At 40.5% G+C, this 27841-nt stretch overlaps 1 long non-coding RNA gene across 1 annotated transcript in view; it reads right to left on the bottom strand.

The window, feature by feature from the left end:
* Window positions 1-27042, bottom strand: part of LOC146506195 (uncharacterized) — a 142492-nt gene extending 115450 nt beyond the window's left edge. Inside the window, exons 1-2 of the long non-coding RNA XR_014877189.1 lie at window positions 25397-27042; window positions 25125-25249 (exon numbers count right to left, since the gene is read on the bottom strand). This is a non-coding gene — a long non-coding RNA (uncharacterized LOC146506195). The remainder of the gene's footprint in view (window positions 1-25124; window positions 25250-25396) is intronic.
* Between the last annotated feature and the right edge of the window lie 799 nt (window positions 27043-27841).

The raw sequence follows: 27841 nt of genomic DNA, 5'->3' as shown, positions 1-27841 counted from the left end.
CAATCTGACAAACTAGATTTATGCTTAGGGTAGTTCTACTGTAGTTCAACTTCTTATAGTGTTATCAAATGCCAAGCGGTAGTAAAGGCTGAGTCATTACTGCGTTGCACATACGGCACTGATAATTAAGAGAAAACTGACTAAGAGCTGCAGTCTGAGAGGTGGGAGTCCAGCTGTGTTGCAGTATGTGAATCTCTATGTGAAGTGTTGACTGAACTCAGTGTAGTTATAATCATACTATAGTTTGATTATAACTACATACTGAATTTATTTTGCCAGAAAAGCAATGTGCTGCACCAAAAATACATATATAAATATTTAGTCTTGTAAGTAAGTAAATACTGCTGTTTCTACAAGTACGTTTCTGACTAGTGAATTCTTGCACAGGCCTATAATTTTCAGTAATCACCTTCTCAGCAGTGACACATCGTCACTGATTCCTCTGATACAGTTGGCGAGTGGAACCGAGGTACTAATTGGTAATTTCAGACACATACGACCAAGGTGACCAGTCAATATGGAAATGGATCAAAGCATGGCAGGGGATGGTGGATGGAAATGACTGCATCTGGTTAGCATTATCAGCAGTGCAGATGCGCACTCACATACTATCCTGAAGCTCTTGGGAGTTTACAGTAAGTGGTCCGACTCAAGATAGCTGCCATGCTCCCTGTTCCTCTATAAAAGGTGACAAAATGGAAGGAAAATAAGACTCCTTATAAACCACATACCAGTAAAAACACAGCAAACTTTCACACTTTATATTTAAGTCTGAGCCAATTTTAGATTTCGTCTTATCAAGTGGAAAAAAGTTAGCGTTCATCCTCCAACTCCACTGGTTATGTTATGCCAGTGGTTCCCAAACTTTTTTTGCTGGGCCCCCCTTTGTTTTACATGAAAAATGTTCGCGCCCCCCCCCCGCTCGCACACGCATGCACACACAAACACATCCTCCAACCCCACACACCCATATTTTGCTCCATTGCGGTTTATTTCACACCTCAAACATTTTGTAAACAATTAAGCAAATACAAGTAATCTGCAATAAATTACAGGTAGCAATGAAACGGTATGTGACGTCAAGGTAAACTCATGGCTTAGAATGAAGTTGGTTTGGAAACATATTCAGCCATGCTTCATCTCCTGCTTTGTGTTTGTGTGGGCGCCCCGTGCTAGCAGTGTCCAAGCCTTGTTTGTTTTTTTCCCTTTTCACATCGCGCCCCCCCTGCAATGTCTCTGCGCCCCCCCTAGGGGGCGGGCCCCACACTTTGGGAAGGTCTGTGTTATGCTAACATAGCGGTGTCGCTAGCAATCACGTAGCACATCATTATATACCAGCTAGCCCAACTTCAGTAACCCTACAAACGTCACTGCTGTTTATTTTTCTCTCTTCATTTATGTTGGAAGTGATAGCAGAGTTGTAAGTTTTAATTTTTTCAAAAATCTCTCAGTTATAACATGCTATATCATGCTTAGCTGGAAACTAGCAAGCTAACTTCCTGCTAACTTCTAACTCCGCTAAATTTAATAGATTCTGTTTTCATGGATGCCTGGATGTTAAACTTAATTGTTACACCTGGTAAAGCAGCAACAGTGACCATTTTATTAAAGATGAAAGAATTCAGAGAGTTTTTACCTCTCAATGATGCCGCAGTGTTCGTTTGACTTTAGATTACTCCTGACTACGGTAGCGGTAATGCTCCGACAATCCATCAAGCGGTGCGGCTTCGTAGCTTACCAAAGTTGGACTAAAACATTTTTTGACAGATTTTTGAGCGCTGTGTACCACATACAATCAGTTCAAGGTCAATAAGAACAACCAGAATTAATACATAAGGTGCACTGGATTATAAGGCACAGTGTATTAAAGGATTTTAAGTGCGCATTATAATGCGAAAATACGGTAGTCAACTAAAACTACTAAAAATAAATCTACTTGGATGTAGTATTTCCATAAGGAAGCTGCTCAGTAATTGGGAGCACCACCAACCAATGACTGTGATAATCTGTGTCAAATGCAGAGCAAAAAGAAAATGTGTTAGCTTAAAGCTTGATACTGCACGCAGACACCGACGTACACACAAGGCATTAAGAAACGCTGGTATTACAAATTGGCTGTGAGTGTAATTACCCCTGTTGCTAATTATCCCCTGTGAAAGTGGCACTGCCCATGCCATTACAATCCACAGCCACTTCAACCTTGCTGATCAATTATTTCCACTCTTGAATAATTAATAACAGTTTAATTGTCCACGATTCTGGCGAAGAGTCAGGGCCTCATTTACATTGATGATGGCAGCACGAGCTCTCCGGGAGGAATCTATTCGTATTCTTGTTGTACATGACGTTTCTTTGTCACTTTCTGAGCTGCTGTTTTTCATTATGGCTAAACACACAAGCAGTGTTCGCACGGTTATAATCCGCAGCTACAGTGATCCGACTGATCAATAATTCAGAGCCATTTGCCTTTGAATCAGTCACTGACACACTGCACGGACGATGGGAGCTTGTACAGCTACTAGGAGAACACCAGGGGGTCCAGGTCCCTGCGGAGCTTCAGGTTCATGCGCCTGTACACTTACTTTCAGCCTGTCACTAGAAATCACAGACGACCTTTATTGCTGTCAACCCCGTCCACCCCTCCTAAAGCTAAAGTAAATTAGCATGTGTCTCTAAGGAGCTACTCTACAAGGCAAGGGTCTTTTAAAACACTGAACGTCTTATGAATGTGTGATAGTTAAATGGAAGGAGAGCTTCTATAGCTTTCAGAGTGATAGCCACAGCTCTGCACGGTTTTGGGTTTGTGAGGTGCTGAATGTTCCAGTCAAAATCAGTATTTACATGTGCACGTGCAACATGTGTTACACCCTGAAAGAAAAAGCAGCAGAGAGTTAGGATTTTTTTTATGAGGGTACCAATGTAGAGGTGGTACCCTGACTCCACTGAATGTCAGTATCAGTACCTTGCCTTCCAGACTGCTCAATACATCGATATCATCTATTGTAATCAGTGACAGACAGTGTTGGTCAAGTTACTTGAAAAAAGTAATCAGTAACTAATTACTGATTACTTCCCCCAAAAAGTAATCCCGTTACTTTACCGATTACTTATTTTCAAAAGTAATGAATTACTTAGTTACTTAGTTACTTTTTAAAAACACGATTTACAACCTGAATAGGTGATAAAGTGATAGATCTTTCAGCCCAATTCTACTTTTTCTGCATAATCCATCATACAAAATGTAATCAAATGGAAAAGTCTCTTTTTTTAAACTTGCTTTATCAGTTTTAATCTTTTAACTTTATGCATCAAGCAAAATTTTAATTAAATGCAACATTCACTGACTGGAAGAAATTGGTTTAATATTTAAACCTATTTTCTGCACATTCCAGCACATAAAATATTTTTTTTTGTGTTTACACTCAGTCTTTCAAATAGATGCAAGTAAAACACAGCAGAAAATAAATAAAGTCTAAGACTAGCGGTCCTTTTGCTCTATTTTCACCTGTAAAGCAGGAGTGGGGTAGGCGGAGGTTTACCCTGGTGCAGGTGTGCAGCGGTCAGTGGAAGAATCCGCGAGTTTCTCTGCGAGTTTCCCATTACGTCGTAGCTACTCGGTGCTTGCTTGGACGTTTAGGGGTTTTTCTTCGCTGTAAAAAGAAGTTTTCTTCCCACGCACAATGCTAATGGACGCTAATGTTTTTGTCACTTTTTATGGAATGAAACTCAAAGTAAGGTCAGTACTTCCACGCAATAAACGCTGCACGCTCATACTCTCTCCCGCATTCGATATATGATCCATTGTTGATCTGCACACAGCTGTTGTCACGAACATCGCACTCGCTTGCGTCACTGTCATGAGCCATTCTAGCAAAAAAAAATTAACGATTTTAGTAACGCAGTAACGCAGCGTTCCTACGGGAAAGTAACGGTAATCTAATTACCGTTTTTGCAATAGTAATCCCTTACTTTACTCGTTACTTGAAAAAAGTAATCGGATTACAGTAACGCGTTACAAGTAACGCGTTACTGCCCATCTCTGGTGACAGAGAGCAACAGAGATCATTGTGGAAACATCTAACAGCCTTGTGAAGAAGTTGGTAACATTTTAACACACATTTAAAGGCCATTACACCCTGAGCATACAAATGAGCAGTCTGTTGTGTAACATATACAGTAAACATACACCGAACAGGCTGTGTGTTTGTGGGAAAATATGCTTAAAGTCAACATCAAGCAATGATGAGCTGGTCCTGAAGTTTCCGAACAAGTAAAGGAAGAAACAAAGGTAACATCGTATAATACTGTGTATCAGTGCTTTGAGCTGTAGGGGCACTCTTCATGTTCATTTAGCATTCACCATTTGTGAACTGCGCTGACAGTGACCTGCCATATTTTTACATGGGTGTGACTAGATATCACACAGACTCTGTGCAGAGCTTAAACACATAAATATCCAACCACGTCCAACATTTGTATTCTCACATGCAGCTGTTTTCAGGGCTGCAGTGCACGTGTGAAAACAGCTGCAGATACTGAAGCATCAACTCCACCATGTGTCAACATGCCCGATGAAGCTGACGAAACCAAATTATTTCCAAAGAGCAGAGAAACAACTCGGAGGTCCCACTGATATCTTTAAAAAAACATGCTTAACATTTTCATAAGAATAAAGCATTCATTGTTCCTGGTGCTCATCAAACTTTCAGCATTAGAACATCTAGAAAACATTTCCTTGTCTACACCCTATTGGTCTTTGTCTAGCCACACTTTTAAGAAATTTCCTTGATTGTAGTCACACACAGCCCACTCAGTCTTCAAGACAGTGAGGCCTTGAAAGCACTTTTTGTTGTCCAGATGTTGGGGATATCTCCCAGGCCACTGAAGCCTCACACAGACAGACTAAGTCACCCTGAGACTGAAGTTAGAGGGGAAATTACATGAGGAATAAGAGCCAGTTTGTGTGCTTTTTTTTCATGCAGGCTTAAGGGAACAGTAGGGAGGGCGCTTTAATAGACAGTGCGAGAGGTGGTGCGATGGCACTGGATCCATGGCAGCTGTTTCCTTCAATGTTTCATGCTCATAGCCACAGCTGCTCTCCAAATGAGAGTTAATATTGCAGGGGGGCCGTCCACCCTGGGCCGAGCCTTGTCGCATGGTCTGAATGTCAAACTCCGCCCAGCAGGGTGACACCGGCTCAAAGGACACGCTGTGTGTATTTTCCCCTCTCTCCTCTCTTGCCCTCTCCTCCCTGTTGATGTGTCTTTCTGCCTCATTGGATCTTTTTCCCCCAACTGGACAAGGGTGAAATCTGTATTTTTCATGGGCACGCCAATGTGGTTTCAGCTTTAAATGAAAAATAAATGAGGAAATCAAAGAGGGCTGTCTCGTTGTGGCTGGGAGAAATCTTTGTTGACACAGGCATTCGATGGGTACGTGTTTTTGAAGGCTGTCATCGATGATGATTGTGTGAACCTAGTAACGGAGCGGGCCACATTTCATGATTTGTTGGCCCCATCTTTCATCTTTTGCAGGATTTTGATGGGAATAACAACACAATGCTAATTTTTGCTTTACTTTTCTCGATTCATCAACAACAACTGTTGTCTTTCCATTCATTAATCTTTAGTCTGGCCTATAAACTGTATATGAAAGATAGATAGCGTGACCCAGTGCCTTTGGGGATATTAGTTTGAAGCCTGGATGCTAGCATCAAGGCCATTGCTATGCTATTTTTAAAAAAAAAAAGGGTTACATTATCACCTAATATTAGCAAGCTTGGTCACCCACCTGCATCCATGTATCCTAAGGCTGGAACACGCAGATATCTTCTAATAAGTGCTAAATGACTACTAGAACTGCATTCACCAGAACCGGAGCACACACTTCTGCAGAGGTGTGTAATTGCACAGTAGTCCATATTATTTGTCAGGTTAAGAATGCTCCAAAAGGCGCTAACATCTGAAACTTGAGGTCCAGTTTGGAGATTAGAGTCAGCAGAGGTGAGGGGCCACATCTCTAACAAGTCAAACGTCTAGTCTGAGAAAATTTAAATGAATGTAGATATAAAAGTGAAGGAGTCTTAAGTTTAGTAAAATGTAAACTATCTGGTTCAGTGTTTGCAAGAACTCCTCATATTCTGTCATCCACTTACAGTCTTTTCTTCAGATATGCAGCTACCTGCCACTGTTTTCAGAAATACTGCTCATATATATATTCATTTATATTTTCTACATTTTTTAAGTGAAAAGGAGGCTTCTTTTTTAATACCTGTTCTGGGAGGTGCACATGCCAAACAAAGGTGCACCCCCCCCCCCCCCCCCCCAGAACATCAATCATAAGTTAGAGCTGCTGCAGAGAAGACACTTCATTAAGGTCAAATGTGCAAGTTTGCTCACAAAGAGTATTGAATAAAACCGAAATTAAAACAGTATTTAGATGAGAAGTAGGATAGAAACTCAGCTAGTGATGCTCTGTTCCCACAAACACGACCTGCCCTCTCTGCAGTGAACCTGTGCTGATCATATCCATAGTGATAGATGTAGGGTGTCCCTCGTGTCTCTGTTGAGTCTCACTATGACGTCAGGGACTAGATCCCTTTGGACTGCCACACACACACACACACACACACACAGTGGTGGCAGCGATGAGCATGATTTGAAGTGTCCTGTCTGCAGCGGTGCAGCTGCATAAAGGAAACAGCTGCTGAAATATTACAGACAGCCCCCCCGTGTCTCCTAGTATCTATCACACAAACACAGTGGCCAAGTCAGCCCGGAGAGAGAGGACACAACAAAGACATCTGCAAGATGGCCTCGGACACACAACCCCACTGATGCGTGCACTGCTGTGATGTCGACTTTGCTGTGTGGTTGACGAGCACGCTGCTGTGATGCGCTCTTCTTCTGGCTTCCTCCAGCTCCTGCTGTTTTGCTTTTTGTGTCGACTGACATGCAAAAAGGAAATTCTGTTCAGAGGCTTTGTTTCCAACTCAAACAGATTCCTGATGCCACATTCCTTTCTGGATCAGGATGGCCCGGGCATTTGATGGCTCCTCTGATTCCTTTGCTTATCTTCTAAGCTTCAGTTTGGCTGATTGTTATTGCCTCTGGTGGTATTCTTTCCTATTCATTCATTTTTATTTAAATTTTTTAAAAGCATCCCTTTCAGTCCCTGTAGTTACTCTTAACACCACAAAATAAAGTCTAAAGATAACAATCAGACATATTTTGACCTAAATTGTGACCATTTAAACAAAATCAGTGCATTGACATAATGCATCAGACTACAAACTCCTACAGTTGTACAGCTTTTACTGACCTTTTGATTATGTGTCATTTCCATGTAATTACTGATTTATAACACTGCTGTGATACAATTACTCAGATTTGAAATGGCAGAAATCTTCTCTGTAGGCAAATATCTCTGAGCAAAGATTTTTAATAACTAAAAAATCCTTCTGGTTTCCAGTTACTGGTTTGTCGTTCTGTTGACTGGTCATGCTTGAGCAGGCCTGGCATGTAAATAAATGCTACTTGAGCAAATCACAGACTGCATGTGCTTACATTAAATCCCAAAAACAAGTTGATGATGATTTAAATTCTTTTTAGTTTTTTGCAGATGTTTATCTGCTTTTGCAAACAGTGACTGATGGTCTGAGGAAAGGGCCCAGATTCTGCACCAGAAGCTTTGAAATGTTGCAAACTGAAGGCAAAAAGAGTTTTAGTTGTATAAATCTATAAAATAAAATAGAAAATAGTCAACAGCAATTCAATTCAATTCAATTTTATTTATATAGCGCCAAATCACAACAAATGTCGCCTCAAGGCGCTTCATAGATACAGAGAAAAGCCCAACAATCATATGACCCCCTATGAGCAAGCACTTTGGCGACAGTGGGAAGGAAAAACTCCCTTTTAACAGGAAGAAACCTCCGGCAGAACCAGGCTCAGGGAGGGGCGGCCATCTGCTGCGACCGGTTGGGGTGAGAGAAGGAAGACAGGATAAAGACATGCTGTGGAAGAGAGACAGAGATTAATAACAGATACGATTCAATACAGAGAGGTCTGTTAATACATAGTGAGTGAGAAAGGTGACTGGAAAGGAAAAACTCAATGCATCATGGGAATCCCCCGGCAGCCTACATCTATTGCAGCATAACTAAGGGAGGATTCAGGGTCACCTGGTCCAGCCCTAACTATATGCTTTAGCAAAAAGGAAGGTTTTAAGCCTAATCTTAAAAGTAGAGATAGTGTCTGTCTCCTGAATCCAAACTGGAAGCTGGTTCCACAGAAGAGGGGCCTGAAAACTGAAGGCTCTCCCTCCCATTCTACTTTTAAATACTCTAGGAACAACAAGTAGGCCTGCAGAGCGGGAGCGAAGTGCTCTAATAGGGTGATATGGTACTACAAGGTCATTAAGATAAGATGGGGCCTGATTATTTAAGACCTTGTATGTGAGGAGCAGGATTTTGAATTCAATTCTGGATTTAACAGGAAGCCAATGAAGGGAAGCCAAAACAGGAGAAATATGCTCTCTCTTTCTAGTCCCTGTCAGTACTCTTGCTGCAGCATTTTGGATTAACTGAAGGCTTTTCAGTGAGTTTTTTGGACATCCTGATAATAATGAATTGCAGTAGTCCAGCCTGGAAGTAATAAATGCATGAACTAGTTTTTCAGCGTCACTCTGAGACAGGATATTTCTAATTTTAGAGATGTTGCGCAAATGGAAGAACGCAGTCTTACATATTTGTTTAATATGTGCGTTGAAGGACATATCCTGGTCAAAAATGACTCCAAGGTTCCTCACAGTGTTACTGGAGGCCAAGGTAATGCCATCCAGAGTAAGAATCTGGTTAGATACCATATTTCTAAGCTTTTCAGCGCCGAGTACAATGACCTCAGTTTTATCTGAGTTAAGAAGCAGAAAGTTAGTGGCCATCCAAGTCTTTATGTCTTTAAGACATTCCTGCAGTTTAACTAATTGGTGTGTGTTATCTGGCTTCATGGACAGATAGAGCTGGGTGTCATCTGCATAGCAGTGAAAATGTATGCTATGTCTTCTAATGATGCTGCCTAGGGGAAGCATGTATAATGTAAACAGAATTGGTCCTAGCACCGAACCCTGTGGAACTCCATAATTAACCTCAGTGTGTGAAGAGGACTCTCCATTTACATGCACAAATTGGAGTCTATTAGATAGATATGATACAAACCACTGCAGTGCAATACCTGTAATACCTACAGCATGTTCTAATCGCTCTAATAGAATATTATGGTCAACAGTATCGAATGCTGCACTAAGGTCAAGAAGGACAAGCACAGAGATGAGTCCACTGTCAGAGGCCATAAGAAGATCATTTGTAACCTTCAATAAAGCTGTTTCTGTGCTGTGATGAACTCTGAAACCTGACTGAAACTCTTCAAATAAACCATTCCTCTGCAGATGATCTGTTAGCTGTTTGACAACTACTCTTTCAAGGATTTTTGATATGAAAGGAAGGTTGGAGATTGGCCTATAATTAGCTAAGACTGCTGGGTCTAGAGATGGCTTTTTGAGTAAAGGTTTAACTGCAGCCACCTTGAAGGCCTGTGGTACATAGCCGATTATTAGAGATAGGTTGATCATATATAAGATCGAAGAATTAATCAATGGCAGGACTTCTTTGAGCAGTTTTGTAGGAATGGGGTCTAAAAGACACGTTGATGGTTTGGAGGAAGTAATTATTGAAGTTAACTCAGAAAGATCGATTGGAAAAAAAGAGTCTAACTTAACATCAATGGAACTAAGAGTAGCTGTAGATAATATTACATCTGTGGGATGATTATTGGTAATTTTTTCTCTAATGATAAAAATTTTATTTGTGAAGAAGTTCATGAAGTCATCACTAGTTAACGTTAAAGGGATGGTTGGCTCAACAGAGCTCTGACTTTTTGTCAGCCTGGCTACAGTGCTGAAGAGAAACCTGGGGTTGTTCTTATTTTCTTCAATCAGTGATGAGTAGTAAGCTGTTCTGGCTTCGCGGAGGGCTTTCTTATAAAGCAACAAACTATTTCTCCAGGCTAAATGATGATCCTCTAAATTTGTGACACGCCATTTCCTCTCCAGATTACGAGTCATCTGCTTTAGGGTACGTGTTTGAGAATTATACCACGGGGTCAGGTACTTCTGATTAGAGACCTTAGTTTTCACTGGAGCTACAGTATCCAGAGTCGTACGTAGTGAGGAGGTGAAATTATTAACAAGATAATCGACCTCTGTTGGGGTAGCGTTCAGATAGCTGCTCTGCTCTGTGTTGGTACAGGGCATTGACGATGATAACAGTGGCTGGATTATATTCTTAAACTTAGTTACAGCGCTTTCAGAAAGACATCTACTTTGATAAAGTCCACTCTCCACTGCTGCGTAATCAATTATTGTAAATGTAAATGTTATCAAGAAATGATCAGACAGGAGAGGGTTTTCAGGAAACACTGTTAAATGTTCAGTTTCTATGCCATATGTTAAAACAAGATCTAGAGTGTGATTAAAGTGGTGGGTGGGTTCTTTTACATTTTGAGAGAAACCAATTGAGTCTAACAACAGATTAAATGCCATGTTGAGGCTGTCATTTTTAGCATCTACATGGATGTTAAAATCACCCACAATAATTATTTTATCTGAGCTCAGAACTAAATTAGATATAAAGTCTGAGAAATCAGACAGAAACTCTGTGTAAGGCCCAGGTGGACGATAGATGATAACAAGTAAGACTGGTTTCTGAGTTTCACAGCTGGGGTGGACAATGCTAAGCATCAGGCTTTCAAATGAATTAAAAGTCTGTCTTGGTCTATCATTAATTAATAGACTGGTGTGAAAAATTGCTGCCACACCGCCCCCTCGACCTGTGCTTCGAGATTTCTGGTAGTTAGAATGACTCGGGGGTGTTGATTCATTTAAACTAACATAATCATCCTGCTGCAACCAGGTTTCTGTAAGGCAGAGTAAATCAATTTGTTGATCAATTATTAAGTCATGTACTAACAGAGACTTGGAGGAGAGAGACCTAATATTTAATAATCCACATTTCACTGTTTTACTCTTTGGTTCAGATGTGGATACTGTATTATTCTTTCTTTGTGATTGTTTAAGTTGTTTGTTTTTTGTCTTTTTGGAAGCAGACACAGTCTCTATGGAGATGGGTTTTTGGGGGGGTAGCAGGAGGAGAGAAGCTGCAGAGAGGCGTGTAAGACTGCAACTCTGCTTCCTGGTCCCAACTCTGGATAGTCATGTTTTGAGGGGTTTAATAAATTTGTCGATATTTCTAGAAATGAGAGCTGCTCCATCCAAAGTGGGATGGATGCCATCTCTCCTAACAAGACCAGGTTTCCTCCAGAAGGTTTGCCAATTATCTATGAAGCCCACATCGTTTCTGGGACACCACTCAGACAGCCAGCAATTTAAGGAGAACATGCGGCTAAACATGTCACTCCTGGTCTGATTGGGGAGGGGACCAGAGAAAACTACAGAGTCCGACATTGTTTTGGCAAAGTTACACACCGATTCAATATTGATTTTAGTGACCTCCGATTGGCGTAACCGGGTGTCATTACTGCCGACGTGAATTATGATTTTATTGAATTTACGTTTACCCTTAGCCAGCAGTTTTAAATTTCCTTCAATGTCGCCTGCTCTGGCCCCTGGAAGACAATTGACTATGGTTGCCGGTGTCTCTAGCTTCACATGTCTGAGAACAGAGTCACCAATTACCAGAGTTTGACCCCCGGCGGGTGTGTCACCGAGTGGGGAAAAACGGTTAGACACATGAACGGGTTGGTGGTGTACCTGGGGCTTCTGTTTAGGACTACGCTTCCTTCTCACCGTTACCCAGCCTTTCCCCAGCTGCTTGGGGTCTGCCGGGGAACAGCTAGCGGGGCCTACGCTATCTTCGGCTGCACCAGCTACAGGGGCCTGGCTAGCTAAGGGTGAGAGCAGGGTGCAAAGCCGAGTCTCCAATTCAGTAATCCTGGCCTCCAGAGCTGCAAATATGCTACATTTGTTACAGATATCATTACTGCTAAAGGAGGCCGAGGAGTAACTAAACATCTGACACAATGAGCAAGAAAGTGCAGAAGGGACAGGTGAAGTAGCCATGGTGCTAACGGGTCGGCTACGAGCTAAGCTAGCGAAACAGTACAGAGACAGTGAGTGAATACTATAAATTAGGTAGTGAGTACACAGAAAGTGTGCTTCGGATGAAGCACGTGAAGATTATACTGTGAAAAAAGAATGTATTTAAAAGTTGTTAATTAAACTGCTAAGCAAATAAGCTACTCAGAAACACCACTGTGTTTGAGCAGGAACAGGAAGCGATACTATACCACAGAGCGAGCGAGCGAACACCAAGTGACAGCGCCCTTGGCAGCAGAGGTCCCCAACCCCCGGGCCTTGGACCGGTACCGGTCCGTGAGTCGTTTGGTACCGGGCCGTGAGTCGTTTGGTACCGGGCCGTGAGAGTTGAGGCTCAGACACCTTAAAGGCCGGTCCGTGAAAATATTGTTGGGCATAAACCGGTCCGTGGCGTAAAAAAGGTTGGAGACCGCTGGTCAACAGCACTGTTAAGCCCTGGAATAATGCACTATATATTATAAAGATTCGATTTCTTCACAAGGTTTTGGTTTCACCTCATCAGCTTCAATCCTCAGTGGGAGTTTTAGGCTCCTGCACTCCTTCAGATTTCACAATGCCGTCTTATCACACTGTGAAATGTATAGTTTTCAGGGTTTTTATCGGTTTTCAGTGTTATTTTGTTATCATTTTTATCGTTTACTCGTTTTTTCTTGGTCTTTTCACGTGTGTTATGAATAAATCTTCTTTTTTTTTTGGTACCGGTACTAGTTCTATTTTGTTGTATTTATCCGCGACACCTTAAAGGCCGGTCCGTGAAAATATTGTCGGGCATAAACCGAGTATGTATAACTATATCTATGTGTTTCCCTAATACTGTTCATATACGATGTACATACATTACTATTAAACACTCAAATTTTTTATTAATTTCCTCCTCTATTTTATTTGAACTCTCTCTTCCTGTTGGTTAAAATGTTGTTGGAAAAGCAATAAATAAATCTTTAAAAAAAAAAAAACAGCACCGTTGATCCATCGATCCATCCATTCTCGTTCGATAATTCTTGTCAGGGTCGCGGGCAGTTGGAGCCTATCCCAGCTACTGTAGGGCAAGAGGCAGGGTACACCCTGGAGAGGTCGCCAGTCTGTCACAGGGCTAACACATAGACAACTATTCCCACTCACATTCACACCTATGGGCAATTTACCCGGAGAGAACCCACGCAAACACGGGGAGAACAACAACAACCACTGTGCTGCCCACTTTTGATCTATACCTTACCATACCAGTTAGTTTATGGTCAAAATTGCTAATGTCACCTCTTATTACAACCATCATGATTTTCCTTTTGTAAATTCTGGTCTCCATTAGAATCACAAATGAAAAGCAGAGTATTCCTTTCTGCAGGTCTACCTTCAGACTGACAGATCCCTGTCGTATGAGTGTGCCATCTCTGTTGGTCTTATAATCAAATCGGACCCTGGGCTTGAAGTTTGGTTACAAAAAACCCACCAAAATGGTGTACTGTATCTCTAATTACTAACAAAGCCTGGAAAATTTGGTTTTCAAGTACTCAATCCAGCTCATACAGTATAATCCATTGCTGTCCTTTCATTCATATGGGTGTCAAAACATTGATAAAAGTCTGTTTTAGGTAGGAAATCCATGAATTGTGGTCAAACTGTAGATAAACAATAGACCAGTGAATGTAAACAACTCAAATTACAAGAAAAACACGATTACATTTTATGATCCTCATGTGATGATGAGTTATGACCTCAGAGCAGACAGAAAAGAAGCAGAAGATAATATATCACTAAACATCTGGTTATGTTCAGTTAATGATCATGCTTGATTGCACTATCACAGACTATATATTATAAAGATTAGATTTCTTCACAAGGTTTTGGTTTCACCTCATCAGCTTCAATCCTCAGTGGGAGTTTTAGGTTCCTGCACTCCTTCAGATTTCACAATGCCGTCTTATCACACTTAGAAGGGAAATATAAATCTGTGCCAAGTTATTTCTCATAGGTTTCCCATTCAGCCCCACACCTGTTGCACTCCAGCTCCTTAGGGGATATGTCGTAGTGCTGACAATACCAAATCTAAGAGAAAAAAAGTTGATGGCATGTGGATCCCACTTGAGCGGCTATAGCTCAGCCAGATGTTTTGGCAGTCCAACTTGTTGAAAGGCTGAGTGTGCTATTTGACAGATGACTCCAGTGATCTTTGAAAAATTGATCCTAGTTTCCTTTCATGCATAAAAGCTCCACTCAGCTCTAGAAAGAGTCACATTCTCTGCCTGGAAAGTCTGCAGTGGATATTCTCACTGCGACTGACACATTTATTCCAAATAACTTAGGGGCTGATGCTTCAATCCTGCATGTGAACATACAAACGGAAGCATTATAACTTCTCTTTGGTTCGTGGTAGCTTGTATTGCTTCACAGCTGGACAGGTCAGAAACTCCTTACTCAGGCGATGTCCTAATTAAATGCTGAGGGCTTCATCCTCTCTAAAGAGCCCCGCAAGGGACATGGGAGAAAAAAAAAAATACAAACAAACTCGGGATCTCGCAAAAGTTTTAGCCGCATTCTTCGGAGGCCGCCAGCTCGAAGCTGACCGGGAGGTCGAGGCACGATGTGCCGGGAAAGCGGTGTTCCTCCCGGCTATAGTAGGTCTCGACCTCCCATTAGCTTCGAGATGGTGGGTGTCAGATTTCCGAAAACGTCGGAGCACTTTTGCAAATATGTGAAGTCTTGTAAAACGAGCAGATATCTGACGTTTACACAACTACATTCACGCCTCAAAATATCTGAAAAGTTTATTTTGTGACCCAGAAAGAGTAATATTACAACTAAGTAGCTGCCGCCATTGTTGGAATGCGAGATCCCGAGTTAGTTTTGTGAGATGTCGCAAAAGTTCATCGTAATTTCTTTTTCTCCCATGTCCCTTGCGGGGCTCCGTACTAAAGGAACAGTGGAGACACCCTTCAGAAGCTCATTTAAGCAGTAATCTGTGATCGTATTCATTTGGTCAAAGCCTCACAGATGCGAGTCATGGATTCATAGACGAGAGCAGGACTGTGGTATCAGTAAACTGACAGCTTCACTTCATACACTTTGCTACTAAAGAACAATCATAAGGATTTCATAAGTCTTTTATTGATAAATGAGTAAAAAATTGGTTCTGGCAAGAAGCGAAACCGGATACATACACACAGTAATGACTGGTTAAAAGAAACAGGTGGGAACGAGACACAGGTGGAGCGAATCAAACACAGGTGAACCTGTGAAGGCAGGACAACAAAGAGGGAAAAAACAGAAGCTGAGCCAAATAAGTAAAGCATGAAGACTAACACAACTCAGGAACACAGAAGCAGCACAAACTGTAGAAACAGAAGAAATACAACAAATACAACAGGAACAACAGAAAACAGCACCGGTTTCCCTGGGTCTTTTCCCGTGTTGTAGTTGTGCGTCTTATTTTGAAAGAAATATTTATGCGTTACCATAGCGAACAGAGAGCATTAAGGGGCAGAGAGGAGGACGTTACTCTCAGTGTTGTCAGGAGGACACTGCTAATAAAGTTACACAGTTACACAGTGAATTTGCGTTTATTATTATATTTACAAAGTACCACAGTTTTTGTCTTGGTTGTATTATTTTATTTTGTTGTATTTATCCACGACACCTTAAAGGTTGGGGACCGCTGTCTTAAATGTTAAATATGTAATTGTAACTCACTGGTGTGACCTTAAAATCAGTGTCACCTGTAATAGGACATGATGTTGGAATGTAAAAAGGAAGTAGTCTGTGAATTGAGGAGAAGGCTTGTGCAGCATGGTAGCCTTAGCTAGTTAAATTCAGCGGCATCCACATACATCCTATGCCTTTGGTAGCATTGTGTGTATGTACAGATGTGTTTTATGTTTTATGTGCATGTAAGGATCATTTTCTTTGAAGGCGATTTTTCTGCAAGTTTAATGTTAAAAACAATCTCCTACAATTTATGCTAGCAATCGCTTATGGAGTTAAAGGGCAATTACAAACAAATTATAGGAATTCATCTCAGCAAAAGTTGTTAGAATCATAATTTAATATTTTATTTGAGTTAAAAAGGGAAGTAATTCACATGAATATTATATAATAATAATAATGGATTGCATTTATATAGCGCTTTACGGGGCCCTCAAAGCGCTTTACAATTCCACTATTCATTCACTCTCACCATACCATACCATACCATACCACCTTTATTTATAAAGCACTTTAACATAAAACCAGAGTTCACAAAGTGCTGTACATGCTAATAGCATAAGTAAATAAAAATTAAAATGAGATAAGATAAGATAAAAAATAAATAAATAAATAAATAAATAAATAGAAACATGTTAAAACAAATAGAGTCAACCCCTCTAATCAATGCCAAAGGCTTGAGCAAATAAATATGTTTTAAGAAAACTTTTAAATTCATAAAGAGAAGAAGCCTGCCTAACATGCAAAGGTAGATCATTCCACAACTTTGGAGCAACTACAGCAAAAGCACGATCACCTTTAAATTTAAACTTAGTTTTCGGTACCTTAAGGAGCTGCTGATTGGCGGACCTAAGGGAACGGGCAGGTGTATATGGTTGTAGTAGCTCCGAGAGGTAGGGGGGGGCCAGGCCATTAAGAGATTTAAAAGCAAATAAGAGAATTTTAAAAACAATCCTAAAATGTACAGGTAGCCAGTGGAGTGAAATTAAAATTGGGGTAATGTGCTCAGACTTTTTTGTTCCAGTTAAAAGACGTGCTGCAGCGTTTTGCACAACCTGCAGGCGCCTAATGGACGCATCACTAACCCCAAAATAAAGTGCGTTACAATAATCCAGCCTAGAAGTAACAAAGGCATGGATTACTGTCTCAAAATGCTGTTTCGATAAGATAGGCTTTATTTTGGCTAATTCTCTCAAATGAAAAAAGCTAGATCTTACAACAGCTCTGACCTGGCTTTCAAATTTAAGATTTGCCTCTATTTTAACTCCCAGATTAGTGATGACTGGTTTAACATACTGTGCCAGCGAACCAAGATCTATAATAGTGGCCTTAGAAGCGCCACCAAAAACCATCACTTCTGTTTTCTGTTCATTAAAATGTAAAAAGTTCAAAGCCATCCAGGCCCTTATTTCATCAAGGCATCTGAGCAGCGGGTCTACTGAGAAGCCATTTATCTTTTTAAGTGGGAAATAAATCTGGGAGTCATCGGCATAGCAGTGGAAAGAAATCCCATGTTTCCTGAAAATAGACCCAAGGGGTAGGAGATATAGAGAGAAAAGAAGCGGTCCTAAAACTGAACCCTGTGGGACCCCACATTGAAGAGAAGCAGCAGAGGATACAAACTCCCCGAGTTTCACAGAGAAAGTTCGCTCTGCCAAATAGGATCTGAACCACTGCAGTGCGGTACTCCTAATACCCACCAACTGCTCTAAACGGGAAATTAAAATATTATGATCCACTGTATCAAAAGCAGCAGTTAAATCTAACAGCACGATAATAACACAGTCACCTGAATCATTTGCCAAAAACACATCATTAAAAACTCTTAAAAGGGCAGATTCGGTACTATGTAAAGCTTTAAAACCAGATTGGAAAACTTCTAAAATACCGTGTTCTTCTAGGAAGGACATTAATTGCTTATAAACTACCTTTTCAAGAATCTTTGAGATAAAAGGCAGTTTGGAAATAGGTCTGTAATTCGCAATAATATCAGGATCAAGAGCAGGTTTCTTGAGTAGAGGCTGAATCACTGCATGTTTGAGATTGACAGGTACCACACCAAAGGACAGACTACTATTTACAATGGATTGTACAGCTGATGCTATAGTGAGAAAAACCTCTTTGAAAAATCGAGGAGGGAGAGCATCATAAGGGGAACCTGAGGGCTTCATGTGAGCAACCAACTCCTGCAGGCAGAGCAAGGAAACAGGCTCGAACCTGTCAAAGACAGCAGAACTAGGGGCAGGGGTAGAAGGGTCGAAAACGGACTGGGAAATCTGCGCTTTGACAGATAACACTTTATCAATAAAAAAGTGTAGGAAGTTTTCACAAATTTCCTGAGAGGACTCGACACCAACAGTCTGTGGAGCATGAAGGACCATGTCAATAGTCTTAAACAAGACATGAGGCTTACGACAATTTGCCTGAATAATAGCAGCAAAATGTTTCCTCTTAGCATCTTTTACAGTTTTCTGGTAAGAATTCCAGTAATCTTGTAACATTTGGTATGACACCTGAAGTTGATCCTTCTTCCATTTACGTTCAGCTCTCCTACACTTTCTTCTGGCAGCACGGGTGTCTTCATTCAGCCAGGGTTCAGATTTGGCTTTTACTTGCCTAAGCTTAAAGGGGGCTCACATTCACACACTGGTGGAGGCAGCTACAGTTGTAGCCACAGCTGCCCTGGGGCAGGCTGACAGAAGCGAGGCTTCCATATCGCGCCATCGGCCCCTCTGACCATCACCAGTAGGCGGTAGGTGAAGTGTCTCGCCCAAGGACACAACGGCCAAGACTGTCCGAGCCGGGGCTCGAACCGGCAACCTTCTGATTACAAGACGAACTGCCAACTCTTGAGCCACGATCGCGATTGATATGTTGACTTGTATTAAAAAAACAGGTTAATATATTTTCATCATTATATATTTACATGGTGAATAAGTAAACGTGATTATGCCTTGTACTGTTTGTTGCAGTTTCACCTCTCCCTGTGTCATTAAACCTGTGAACCGGGAATCTTGTTATCAGAGTCTTGATGTGGGGAAGGAGTTTACCTGACTGTTCAGTCATAGCTAAGGCAGTACACTCTCCATTGATCCACGATTAGAATGAATGATAACCACCATCTGAGCCTTCTGGTGACAAGAACAAGACTGATAACTGGAAAATTATCAAATCTGCCAAAACAGAAATATTATTGATGTGAAATGCAAGCCTTTAAAACAGCAGTTCAGAAACCAGTGGGTTATTTCATGGTGGCTACATGCATCTTTATAGCTTCATAGTAACTAATGCAGACTTAGTGTTGTTATTATTTGTTTACTACTGGTTTAAACCAATTTTTGACTGCATGGTGAATGTTCATATGTCAGGGATTGGTTAGCCTAATCTATGATCTCCATCACTGCCTGGTGCATCAGAAATAAATCAGCTGTACTCTGTCTGCCTCTGTTGTAGAAACCATGTTCCTCGCGTCTGTTTTTCTCTCTGTGCTGCTCCTCACATATGGCCTTTTTCATAGAGCGAGATTTCTGCAGCAGCCCGCTTCCCATCTGGCAAAGTCATATAGAAACTCTCAGAGGAGAGCACGCAGGGTGACACTGAGCTATATCAACAGTGACAAAAGTATATTGAATAATTATCTTTGGAATTAATACATTAGCACAAACTTAAGTAAATGTCAGCAGATCAGTATATCTGGGAATGAGAGGGAGAGTGGGTGAAAAATGTGAAGGACGCTGCGCTTCATTAATCACGTCTTCCAAAGTAATGTAGGCAGATGAAATGATTCTTACAGAGAGCTGTCATTACAATCGCGCTGGTCATTTTAGATATCTAATTCACCATTCAACAGCACAATCTAACTCACCGGATGGGAGGCAGGTAATTAACTCATTCGGTGCCTCCAGGGGCTCCACTGAGATATCCGATCCTTTCTCACAGGCATCTGAAAATGGGAGCTCAAATCAACCGTGCAGGAATGCTGGCATTCCCTTTACAGTAAGGTCTGCCTCGCTTAAATAAAGTTTTGTAATTACAGTATTTTCTGACATTTTTCTAATCTGTTAGTAAACTGAATATCTCAGTATAAGATATACTTAAATGAAGATATACTATATCCTTCCCAGGGTGTCATATACAGCCATCAGGAGAGTGTTCACATTGCTGGTTTAACATTTCGTCATGTTACAGGCTTATTCCAAAATGGACTAAATTCATTTTCATCCGAAAATCCATACACACAATTAGGGATGGGTACCGGTATCCGGTGCCATGATGGCACCAGTTCTTACATAAACGGTAGTAACCAGACCGAAAAGCAGCGCACATTTCGGTGCTTTATTTTTCCTGAAATGTGATACACATTGAATTCTAGCCAATCATTTTACGTTTCCGAGGATAGTAGGCGGGTCCAGGTACGTACGTTCTTTTAGAGCAGAGCTACAGATTAAAAATGCCCAAAGCGAAGCGGTCAAAGTCTGGCTGTACTTCACAGCAAAAGATGCAAACTCAGCAGCTGCAACAAGTGCTTTAAGCTGATACTGTGATACTGTCAAAGGAGATAACACCTCAAATCTGATGAAACACCTGGCGACGCATAGCGTTTTTTTAAAGCTGAAAAATGCGCCGTATTTGATAGCTTGCTGCGAGACCTCACACCGAGCGCATCTACTGCTTGTGGGTTGCCTGTTATCGGACCCGGAGTTAGCAACATCCCCCAAAAACCCGAAGAGGAGAGTCCTGGTCCCTAGCCCTGCCAGTGTAGCAGAAATGATGAGGATGATGATGCAGCAGCCGTTCTTCTCTGCGTGAGTAGCTTAATGTTGTTCGTGTGTAATTTACGTTGAGTAGGCTAACCACGTTATTACATTAATGCATGTAAGGTGAACTAGCAAACATCATAGCTACATGCGGCTGTCTTCTTGTTTGATGGCAGATACTCCCTTCACCCTGGCCAAAAAGGCTAAAATGACCAAAGAAAAAGTGGAAAACAGCTAAACATGAGAGGTTTTTGGACAAATTTTGTGTTCTCCATTCTTTAAGCACCGTTTAAGCACCGGCACCGTTTCAAAAGTACCGGTTTGGCACCGGTATCGGATAAAACCTAAACGATACCCATCCCTACACACAATACCTCATAATACATGCCATAGAAGGTGAAAAAGAAACTTCTTGCAAATTTATTTAAACTAAAACACAAAAAATATGCTGAAAGATGAATAAATTGATGAGAACAGAGAAAAAAAAACAAAAAACGGAGAGAGCAACAGGAAACACTGAGATAAAAAGGGCAAAACCAAAATACAAAAACATGGATAAAAACCTCCACAGTAGCATCAGTGTCAAAAATACGACTTAAAACACAGTACACAAGAACTCAGCAATAAGAGAAGCTAAATTTAAGAGTACAGGGATGTAAAATAAAACATCCATCCGTCTTAACTGCTTATACACTTCAGGGTTGCAGCTGTCATAGGCCAGGAAGCAGGGTTCAGCCTGGACAGGTCGCCAGCTTGTCGCGGGGCTAACACCGACAACCACTGACGCTCACATTCACAATTTAGAATCCAATTTAAAATCGCCAGCTAAACTAACAGCATGTCTTTGGACTGTGGGAGGATGCTGGAGTACATACAAAGAACCCACCTAGCATGGGCAGAATATGTGAATGCCACAAAGAAAGTCACCACCCAGCTGGCAAACCCTCAACGTAGCATAAAGAAACTAAGAATGAGAAAAACCAAGCAGAACACATCTTATCTTAAACATCTTCTAAAAAGGCTAAAAATCCAGTAATAGACCAAAAATCATGACGGTTTAATCATGTCACACTTGTTGCAGGATCCAGTTTTATTTGTATACCTTCAATTCACAACAGTCAAAGCGCCCCAAACGTATAATTATACATAAGATCTTATATAAATATATATAAAATAGAGGTTAGGAAGCTGTAAGATCTCAGAGAAACCTCATTTCTCCACATCTGTGCAGTTTTCCCCGACATGAGACATGATTGTTATTTCCTGTGACGTTAACATCAGTTTGTCTTAAGTTGAACCGAATCACACACACCCAAAGCAGACTGCCGCTCACTAAAAAGTGTGTTTACATTATTCACTTCTATGAATAAATCACTCCACACTCCTGATTGTGCAGCATATGTGGGTCCTAAGTTGCGTTCATCTGCCATTCCCAACATCTGTTCAGCCGGAGCTGCTGAGGAGCGCCGCTCAGGAGTGACCTATCCTGAGCCGATGGGACGCGAGGATGAAAAATACATGACAAGTGTAGAAAGGAAAACACTGAAGTGAGTGCAGGGCGGTGGGTTATTGATGATCTCTCATCCCGTCTCCAGAGCTGCTACCTCTCTCATTTCCCAGAACTTCTCTGTAGTTCACGGTCATTCCAAGGTCAGAGGTTCCTGCATGCAATTCTCCTGTTTTAGTCTGGATTGTACTCATTGCATCCATTGCACAGTACATGAACGTTGACTGGGACAAACAATAAATATCATTTAATAAAATGCATAAGGATTATCTAGTGATATAATCTAAATCGCCATTAGATAAGGAAAACGCATATTTGCTCAGTGACTTATTTTCTCCCTTTGTTCCTCTTTTAATGTGTTTGGCTGCTATAAAACAGAAAAAGCAGATCAGTCACAGGAATAAAGCTTCAACGACTTATGAAAGAGGATTTATTTGGCATATTAAATTGTGAAGAAATCAAGTGAGCTGAATATCTGGTGGCAGAAATGTTTTCCTTCTGCTATCCCATCTGAAAGTTTGTTTTGAAGCAGACGTTCTAGCGGTGATTTCTAGTATGTAATACGATCCACTGCATCCGCTATTCATCTTCATTAGAATCAGTAGAATCATTAGAATGCGGTCTTGCGGTGTAGTACTGTACAGGATAAATAAAGCTAAATTATTTTATGTACAAGAGTATATAGTTCTGCAAATACTGCATGAAGTCTACCTTCAACTACAAAGTTAAAATATCCTATATACCAAATTCGATTGTTATGATTCTTTTCCTGAACCACAATCTGATCTGAGCGCTTGCTTATTGCTTGTACTGTCAAGATGATAAAGTCCCTCAAGGCCAGTTAAACAACACTGTCAGTGAAAAGGAGATTAACTATGAATGCTGGATGCAAACTTGCCTGCTTCACAGACAAAGACCATAATATGTTCAACTTTTAGAAGAAATTAAATATTCTCAAGCAAGTCAGAGCTGAAAACTCCCACTTTAAAGTCTTACTTAATTCCAAAAGTGCAAATGATTTGCTGGTAACATGATTTGATATTAAAAGAGCTTCACAGTAAGACAGTTTTTAGCTGGGGGAGGGGTTCATCGCTCTGTGAGAGACCGCTTGAGCAAATGGTTTAATAATTTAAGACTCACGTTTTTGTGGATTTCATCATCTACAAACATAATATCGTTAAAAGATTGAGTGAATCCAGAGAAATCTCCGCGCTCAAGGGACGAGGCCCCGAACCGCTATTTGGCTGTGATCTGTGATCATGCAGAAGTGCATTAAAAAGCAGATGTGAATCTGTAGTGGAAATCACTGCACGAGCGCAGGAGCACTTCTGGAGTCTGTGCTCACACTTCATTCATAAGCCGTAACACACATGAAAAATTGACTCACTTTGACACAGAGAATATGACAACAGAGGCTATTGAACGATTGGGCAGCTGAAATCCTGTCCTGATTAAGAAAACATGTTGCTTTTGAAACTTAAGACAGTAATGGGTCTCATCAGTGAGGTAAGTACATTTGCAGCCTGGTAGAAAAGGTTTTATGCTCTTTAAATTGGTTCCCTCTTCATAATTGCGGTTAGAATTACACAGACATCTGTGTAAGGTTTCTCTTCAGCACTTTAGCCAGGCTGACAAACAGTCACATCACTGTTGACCCAACCATTCATTTAATGTTAACTAGTCTGACTGACTTGATCAATTTCTTCACAGATAAAATTTTAACCATTGGAGAAAAAAATGCCTCACACCACATCACGGACATAACATTATCTACAGCTACTTTCAGTACCATTTTTTCTTTTTCTCCAGTTGATCTTTCTGAGTTAACTTCAATAATTACTTCCTCCAAACCATCAACATGTCTTTTAAACCCCATTCCTACAAGACTGCTCAAAGAAGTCCTGCCATTAATTAACGCTTCAATCTTAAATATGGTCAACTTATCTCTAATAATCGGCTATGTACCACAGGCCTTTAAGCTGATAGTAGTTAAAGAACTACATAAAAGTCTTGAACTTACTAAAATTAAAAATCTAGTTGTCTTGATTAATTATAGGCCAATCTCCAACCTTCCTTTTATCTCAAAAAATCCTTGAAAGAGTAGTTGTCAAACAGCTAACAGATCATCTGCAGAGGAATGGCTTATTTGAAGAGTTTCAGTCAGGTTTCAGAGCTCATCACAGCACAGAAACAGCTTTAGTGAAGGTTACAAATGATCTTCTTATGGCCTCTGACAGTGGACTCATCTCTGTGCTTATGCTGCTAGACCTCAGTGCAGCATTCGATACTGTTGGTGGTTGTGGTTTGTATCATTGTAGCTATCTGACAGGGTCCAATTGTTCATGTAAATGGAGAGTCCTCTTCACACATTAAGATTAATTATGGAGTTCCACAGGGTTCTGTGCTGGGACCAATTCTGTTTACATTATACATGCTTCCCTTAGGCAGTATCATCAGGAGACATCGTATACATTTTCACTGCTATGCAGATGACACCACCCTTATCAACACACACCAATTAGTTAAACTGCAGGAATGTCTTAAAAACATAAAGACCTGGATGACGTCTGACTTTAATTTTTCTCCTTTACACTGCAATAGGTCTAGGCTGCGGGGGCTTCCCATGACGTGTTTCTTCTTCACTCACTATGTGTTCATACAATGTTCTGCATTGAATCATTAGTCACGATTAATCTCTGGCTCTCTTCCATAGTGTGTGTTTTAGTCCAGTCTTCTTCCGCTCACCCTTAACCAGCTGTGGCAGATGGCTGCCTCTCCCCAAGCTTGGTTCTGCTGGAGGTTTCTTCCCTTTAAAAGGGAGTTTTTGCTTCCCACTGTCACCAAAGCCCTTGTTCATAGGGGTTCATCTGATTGTTGTGGTTTTCTCTGTATTATTTTAGGGACGGACTGGGTCAGACTGATGAGTGATATGTTTCTCACACTGAAAACGTTTCATCCAGATGAATAGAATCAACTCTCTGGGATTTCCTTACCTGGATGATTGAGCATACATGAAGACATTGTAGCATCCAGTCGAACTGAGAAGGCCAGAACTGATGGTTGTTGAATGACCTTTATTATTCCTTGCCGTGTACCAGACAACGAACCAACGTAAGAGCTAGACAAACAAATAAAACAATTACCATATTATTTATGTAACACCATTTTAACCGCTCATTACGCTAGTCTAACCGTTTTCTATTAAACTATATAATACATATTATGCATTTCAGATTGCTCAACTTAAATCATGTACATTACAAACCTTGTTCCCCTGTCGACTGTAGCTAGAACCATTCATTTTTGTACAATTTAACCATGTTTTTCTCTCCCTTTTCTCCGTTAGCATTAGTTTTCCGTTTTCTTCCGTCTTTTTTGTACATCAAGTTGATTACCGTTACATCGTTCACTTCCGGTCACACAGGAAGTTACCAAAATAAATGCACAAACATTATATTACGTGTAAATGAGCTAGCTTTACATATCCGCCGTTACAGACATGTTTCTCTTTAACCTAAATACAGGCTTTCAGTGATTGTTCTATTTAATCTTTGCACAGCATTTCAGCTTTTGGAGCCGTTGGGATTGTAGTTTTAGTAGAATATCTGAATGCTACACTTTGAAAAAAATAAAAAAAAATTAAAAAGGAATTTTACAATCTTCAGAAATGTTCTCAGGGGTGCAGGGACCAAGATGGACCTGATCCCATGAGATAAAACTCTGTGTGAAAGAGCAGGATGAGATCAGGGACATGGCAGACATCCTACTGGCACAGTCCGCCGTGTTAATTTGTCTAGATTAAGTTGTCTTGATCCTGTTCAAAGCGTGACCTCCTCCATACAGTAGCAGGTGCTGAGGCAAGTAAAATGGTCCTTGATGATTGATGCCTTTTCAATTAGTCACAATGTGAGACCTTCACATGTCACTCTCGCTTCCTTATTAATGACACGCTGTGTTAATACTGGGTCTCTGAGTGAGGTTTATAATTAATGTGCATAGCCTTAAAGACAGGAAATGGCTGTGGGATCATATAACAGGAGCTTGAGGTGTTTGATCTAAACTTTTCATTTAATATTTATGTACTTAATTATCTGCATGTAGTTCACACATTTATGCAATTCACAAAGATTCCTTTTTTTTTAAATTAATTTAGAATTAATGTGCTATACAAATAATTTAACAGTATTTAGAAATTAATATTTATGTAAATTGAACTAACATGCAGTTCTGACTTTTGATTGATGGAGAATTCAATCTTATCTCTCCCCGAGGCTTCCTATAATTATGTATACAAGAGATACACGAGTTTTTGATGCACCAAAATTAAGACACGCTTTTAATGCCTATTACTTTTTAACTTGTTTTAGCCAACAGCATCAATAGGAGCTCATTTGAGTGTGTGTCATAATTAAAAGACAAGGGCTGTTCCAGTCCTAAGAAGTCCCATTTCCACGATTGAAACAAAAAACGAGTGTGTCAGAGAAGGAACCGCCGAGTGTCTGTCACAGCCCGGTAAGGCTGCGGTAAAGCTTGTGCCTTCGATTTTTATCGTAGTCAGATACACAACAAGCATTCACACTGTTGTAGTGGGTGACATGTTCCCTTATCATGAATTACACTATTTTAGTGTCAAATACACAAATTATATTCTCCAGAGCCTCAAATGTGTGTTGATCTGACATGAAAAATACTGATTATGAAATAAACTGTTTTATTGTCTCAGCTCCATTTATGGGAGGGTCGTGGTCATGAAGTCAAACCGGTTAAGATGTTTTCTAATGTTGGTTTAAATCATGTGAATCTCGCAAGCACGAGGCGTTCACTGGCATCAGCAGTGTTGGTCAAGTTACTTGAAAAAAGTAATCCGTAACTAATTACTGATTACTTCCCCCAAAAAGTAATCCTGTTACTTTACTGATTACTTATTTTCAAAAGTAATTAATTACTTAGTTACTTTTAAAAAAACCCGATAGATCTTTCAGCCCAATTCTACTTTTTCTGCATAATCCATCATACAAAATGTAATCAAATGGAAAAGTCTCTTTTTAAAACTTGTTTTATTAGTTTTAATCTTTTAACTTTATGCATCAAGCAAAAATTTTATTATATGCACCATTCTCTGACTGGAAGAAATTAGTTTAATATTTAAACTTATTTTCTGCACACTAAAATAATTTTTTTTGTGTTTACACTCAGTCTTTCAAATAGATGCAAGTAAAACACAGCAGAAAATAAATAAAGTCAAAGACTAGCGGTCCTGTTGCTCTATTTTCACCTGTAAAGCAGGAGTGGCGTAGGCGGAGGTTTACCCTGGTGCAGGTGTGCCGCAGCGGTCAGTGGAAGAATCCGCGAGTTTCTCTGTGAGTTTCCCATTACGTTGTAGCACACTCGGTGCTTATTTAGGTTTTTTTTCGCTGTAAAAAGAAGTTTTCTTCCCACGCACAACGGACACTAATGTTTTTGTCACTTTTTATGGAATCAAACTTAAAGTAAGGTCAGTACTTCCACGCTTTAAACGCTGCACGCTCATACTCTCTCCGCACTTGATATATTATCCATTGTTGATCTGCACCAAGGTTATTATCGTTAACGAAAACTAGAAGTGAAAAAACATTTTCGTTAACGGAAATAAAAATAAAAACAAAAAAAGGAAAACTAACTAAAACTATAATGAGTGTTCACAAAACTAACTAAAATTAACTGAATTTAT

The sequence above is a fragment of the Neolamprologus multifasciatus genome, chromosome 12 (genome assembly GCF_963576455.1).
Source record: "Neolamprologus multifasciatus chromosome 12, fNeoMul1.2, whole genome shotgun sequence".
NCBI lineage: Eukaryota > Metazoa > Chordata > Actinopteri > Cichliformes > Cichlidae > Neolamprologus > Neolamprologus multifasciatus.
The sequence above is the reverse complement of the archived record's forward strand: the minus strand, read 5'-3'. Positions and strand labels throughout refer to the sequence as shown.